Genomic DNA, 5,859 nt, shown 5'->3' on the forward strand with positions numbered 1-5,859 from the left:
ATGTAAATGTGACCAACTTTTTTCTATTTTGGTTGCTATTTAGGATGATTTTGTTACCATATAGAATATAATTTTCCATCCCTGCATTTTCAATCCATGTTTATGCTTAAATAAACAGAATTTATTTGATTTTATATTTTTAGTTTTATAAACAGTTTATAAACAGAATTTATTTGATTTTATATTTTTAATCTTTCAGTGACCTTGTGTCTGTTATTGGAGAATTTAACATTGTTACCTATAAGGTTATTATTTGCAGTTAAGGAGTTACTACCGCCATTTTGTTAATTGTATTGTGTTTCTTTTGTAGTTCTTTTATTTATTTACTTTATTTCTTGCTGTCTCCCTTTTTGTCTAATTAATTTTTGTACTAATATGTTTTTATTTCTTTTTCTTTTGTCTACACTCTACATGTATTATCTTTGTGAATACTATGCAGATTACATGAAACTCCTCAAAGTTATAACAATCTACTTTAATCTGATGTTATCTATCTCCAGCAGCATATAAAAACTCCAGTCTTTTACGTGACTGTCTTTGCCAACACACACGTTGTTCTTGATGTCACAAATTAGGCCTTTTTTATGATGTATTCTTTAACATACACATAAAATATTTTTGTACATTTTTTGTCAAATTCTATAAGGGAATTAAAATTACTTACCAACATCACAATAATACAGGATGCTATATTTCTCTATATATTTGCTTTACAACAGAGCTTTATAGTATTGTATGGCTTTTTTAGTATTCTCATTTTTTAATCTCAAAGGACTTTCCAGCATTTCTTGAAGAACAAACCTAGTGGTCATAAACTCCTTCAGCTTCAGTTTATCTGAAAAAATCTTAATTTCACCTTCATGTTTCAATGAGAGTTTTGCCATATATAATGTCCTTGGTTGGTAATTTTTCTCTCTTTTTTTTTAACTTGAATATATCATCCCACACTCTGAACTGCAAAATATCTTTAAAGACATCTGTTAATAGAATTAGTGGGCCTAAATTGTATGTGTTTAATTTTCTTTCTCTTGAAATTTTTGAAGTTTTTTCTTTGAGATATTTAACAGTTTTATATTGTGTCTCATTTTGGTTTTCTTTAAATTTATGCTGGTCAAAGTCCACTAAAGATCTTGAGTGTGTTTGTCCATTTCTTTTTTCAAATTTGAGCAGTTTTTGTCCATTAATTTTGTTTGTTTATTTATTTATTTTGAGATGGATTCTCACTCTGTTGCCCAGACTAGAGTGCAGTGGTGTGATCTCAGCTCATTGCAACCTCTGCCACCCGGGCTAGAGTGATTCTCTTGCCTCTGCCTCCCAAGTAGCTGGGACCAAAGGTGAGTGCCATCAGGCTTGGCTAAATTTTGTATTTTTTTTTTTTAGTAGGGAAGGGATTTCACTATATTGCCAGGTGGATCTTGAACTCTTGATCTCAAGTGATTCACCTGCCTTGGCCTCCCGAACTGCTGGGATTACAGGTATGAGACATCGTGCATGGCTTGCCTTTTGTATTTTTAATAACACATTTGGGACCTGTTATTTATTGCTTCTTGCCTATTTCTCCCTTTTGAAACAGCAATGTCTGTCCTTTGCCTTTCCCACCGTTGTATTTCAAAAACACACAACATGTTAGATTTCATAGATCCACAGCTAAAGAAAAAATTGCATTAGAATGAATTATACCTTGACTTTCACCCATATGAGGTTTGGACAAGACTTTGAAGTCAGATTTTAAAGTTGATTCTGGAGTGAGTTTAGAATTATAGAATCTAGTAGATGGAATGATTGTATTTTGTGTGGAATTAAAAATAAATTTGGGACATAAGGCATAGTTTTCATGTTTTTGTTTCCCTTAAAACTTTATGTTGAAAATTAATCCCCAAAGCAGCAGTATTGGGAGGTGTGGTTTTTCGGGATGTGTTTAGGTCAGCAGTGCTCTATCCTCATAAATAGATTACTGCTCTTATTAAAACGTTTGATGAAGAAAGCTTGGCCAATTACACATTTTAACTTCTCTCCACCTCGCATTAATTCGTAGAGTGAAAAAAACTGACCAATGGATTGTCTGCTTATCTCCAGTCATTCACATTTTTATAAAACTTAACCTAACACTGTAACAAGTGTGCAGATACAAATGCTCATAAGTCATTGTCCATGATCTTGTGTAATTTAAGAGAAGATATAACAATAAACTAAAAACTTCCAGGACACATGACACTTACAACTGTTCAGGAAATGTGAAGATAATAAAAGTACAAAAAGAGGGGGCTTCAGTGGCATCACTGCATGTTTGATGTTTATGGGAAGTGAAGGAAAGAGCAGGCTGGGGGGATGGTTCACATAGGGTTGCTAGGGATGACTCAGGACTTTTTGATTGAGGTAACCATGATGGTCAGCACTGAGGAGAGTGGTGGTCTTGGTTGACATAATCACAGAGATTTTCTAAGAAGAGACTTTGTTTGCTGTCCTGTTTGTTTTTCCAGATATGCATTTACTTTTCTGATAAAGGGCACATCTTCAAATATTAGTGCTATAAAAGTGCTTTTTATTCCATAGAATTGGAATCTCTGTCATGTTCCTTCCTGTCTTCTGGATTTTTCCTGTTTTTTGGGTTGCAGGCGCAGGTACTATGACATGAGCATCAGTAACTAGGCCTTCATCTACATAGTGATGCTCCTACCATGACAAACTTGTTCTCTACAGACAAAGATTGGGAAGATGTTCTCTAGAGTGGCCTCAAATAGAAGCCTGCTGTCTATCTTAACATGATAATGAGCAGCTTCTTCCCATGCACCACCTGCTCTTTGAACATACTACAAGCCATTGCCATTAATCCCAGAACCTATTGGTTGGTGAATTTCAAACTCACTCATTTTAGTTATACACTATGTGTTTTCTTCCTCTCATGGATTACCAACTTCTGTATTAGTAGTGACTGGCTCTACCCTACTAAAGCTAAATCAAATGTAACCTGGGCAAGAATTATTTTTCTTATTTACTCCTCTTTTACCAAATTTACTCTTTTAATTAATATAACGCTTGGGATAACATTTTCTTTTATTCTTCCATAAATGTGCTTCATATCGATATATCACACATTGTGTATAATTTGACACAGTGTTAACATTATTTTGATCTTTGTACATTGGTTTTGTATCCTGAGACATTGCTGAAGTCGCTTATCAGCTTAAGGAGATTTTGGGCTGAGACAATGGGGTTTTGTAGATATACAATCATGTCATCTGTAAACAGGGACAATTTGACTTCCTCTTTTCCTAATTGAATACACTTTATTTCCTTCTCCTGCCTAATTGCCCTGGCCAGAACTTCCAACACTATGTTGAATAGGAGTGGTGAGAGAGGGCATCCCTGTCTTGTGCCAGTTTTCAAAGGGAATGCTTCAGTTTTTGCCCATTCATTATGATATTGGCTGTGGGTTTGTCATAGATAGCTCTTATTATTTTGAGATAAGTCCCATCAATACCTAATTTATTGAGTTTTTAGCATGAAGCATTGTTGAATTTTGTCAAAGGACATTTCTGCATCTATTGAGATAATCATGTGGTTTTTCTCTTTTACACCAATAACAGACAAACAGGGAGCCAAATCATGAGTGAACTCCCATTCACAATTGCTTCAAAGAGAATAAAATACCTAGGAATCCAACTTACAAGGGATGTGAAGGACCTCTTCAAGGAGAACTACAAAACACTGCTCAAGGAAATAAAAGAGGATACAAACAAATGGAAGAACATTCCATGCTCATGGGTAGGAAGAATCAATATCGTGAAAATGGCCATACTGCCCAAGATTCAATGCCATCCCCATCAAGCTACCAATGACTTTCCTCACAGAATTGGAAAAATCTACTTTAAATTTCATGTAGAACCAAAAAAAAAGCCTGCATCACCAAGTCAACCCTAAGCCAAAAGAACAAAGCTGGAGGCATCCCGCTACCTGACTTCAAACTATACTACAAGGCTACAGTAACCAAAACAGCATGGTACTGGTACCAAAACAGAGATATAGATCAATGGAACAGAACAGAGCCATCAGAAATAATGCCACATGTCTACAACTATCTGATCTTTGACAAACCTGAGAAAAACAAGAAATAGGGAAAGGATTCCCTACTTAATAAATGGTGCTGGGAAAACTGGCTAGCCATATGTAGAAAGCTGAAACTGGATCCCTTCCTTACGCCTTATACAAAAATCAATTCAAGATGGATTAAAGACTTAAATGTTAGACCTAAAACCATAAAAACCCTAGAAGAAAACCTAGGCATTACCATTCAGGACATAGGCATGGGCAAGGACTTCATCTCTAAAACACCAAAAGCAAAGGCAACAGAAGCCAAAATTGACAAATGGGATCTGATTAAACTAAAGAGCTTCTGCACAGCAAAAGAAACTACCATCAGAGTGAACAGGCAACCTACAAAATGGGAAATAATTTTTGCAACCTACTCATCTGACAAAGGGCTAATATCCAGAATCTACAATGAACTCCAACAAATTTACAAGAAAAAAACAAACAACCCCATCAAAAAGTGGGTGAAGGACATGAACAGACACTTCTCAAAAGAAGACATTTATGCAGCCAAAAAACACATGAAAAAATGCTCACCATCACTGGCCATCAGAGAAATGTAAATCAAAACCACAATGAGATACCATCTCACACCACTGAGAATGGCAATCATTAAAAACTCAGGAAACAACAGGTGCTGGAGAGGATGTGGAGAAATAGGAACACTTTCATACTGTTGGTGGGAATGTAAACTAGTTCAACCCTTGTGGAAGTCAGTGTGGCGATTCCTCAGGGATCTAGAACTAGAAATTCCATTTGACCCAGCCATCCCATTACTGGGTATATACCCAAAGGACTATAAGTCATGCTGCTATAAAGACACATGCACACGTATGTTTATTTTGGCATTATTCACAATAGTAAAGACTTGGAACCAACCCAAATGTCCAACAATGATAGACTGGATTAAAAAAATGTGGCACATATACACCATGGAATACTATGCAGCCATAAAAAATGATGAGTTCACGTCCTTTGTAGGGACATGGATGAAATTGGAAATCATCATTCTCAGTAAACTATCACAAGAACAAAAAACCAAACACCGCATATTCTCACTCATAGGTGGGAATTGAACAATGAGAACACCTGGACACAGGAAGGGGAACGTCACACTTTGGGGTCTGTTGTTGGGTGGGGGGAGGGGGGAGGGATAGCACTGGGAGATATACCTAATGCTAGATGATGAGTTAGTGGGTACAGTGCACCAGCATGGCACATGTATACATATGTAACTAACCCACACATTGCGCACATATACCATAAAACCTAAAGTATAATAATAATAAAAAAAAATTGTTTTGATTTATTTAGATGTTTGCATGTTTATTTTATCTCAATGTTTGTTCTCAGGAAGAGTATTTTTCTTCATAAACTAAATTTTCAGGAAATTTTACATGCATTTTACTGAGGTAAATATACTCAGTTTACATTGCCTTTGTGTATTAAGGCACATTTTTCTTCAATCCTGAAAACAACTTTTGAAACATATGTAATTATAAATTTACATGTTTTTCCCTCAGAACTTTGAAGACCATAATCTACTGGATTCTTGATCTTATTCACACATTGAGCAATAGGTTTGTTTTCATTGCTTTATAATTAATTTGAATTTTATCTTAGATGGCTTTATGTGATATTCTCTATTTTGGTATTACGTTTTTAACTATTATTTTTCTTTTAATAGGTATGCCTTTAAGCAATTATAATTAATTATTTTAATAATTATATTTTTTATTCCCTATTTGACATTCACTCCATTTTATTTAT

At 35.0% G+C, this 5,859-nt stretch overlaps 1 long non-coding RNA gene across 1 annotated transcript; it reads left to right on the forward strand.

Annotated features, from left to right (window-relative positions):
* Positions 1–1,121: 1,121 nt before the first annotated feature.
* Positions 1,122–4,061, forward strand: LOC134738982 (uncharacterized). The gene is made up of 2 exons (XR_010125330.1): positions 1,122–1,475; positions 3,588–4,061. It is a non-coding gene; the product is annotated as an uncharacterized LOC134738982 (long non-coding RNA).
* The last annotated feature ends 1,798 nt before the right edge of the window (positions 4,062–5,859 follow it).

This window comes from Pongo pygmaeus, chromosome 22 (assembly GCF_028885625.2).
Source record: "Pongo pygmaeus isolate AG05252 chromosome 22, NHGRI_mPonPyg2-v2.0_pri, whole genome shotgun sequence".
NCBI classification, from domain to species: Eukaryota; Metazoa; Chordata; class Mammalia; order Primates; family Hominidae; genus Pongo; species Pongo pygmaeus.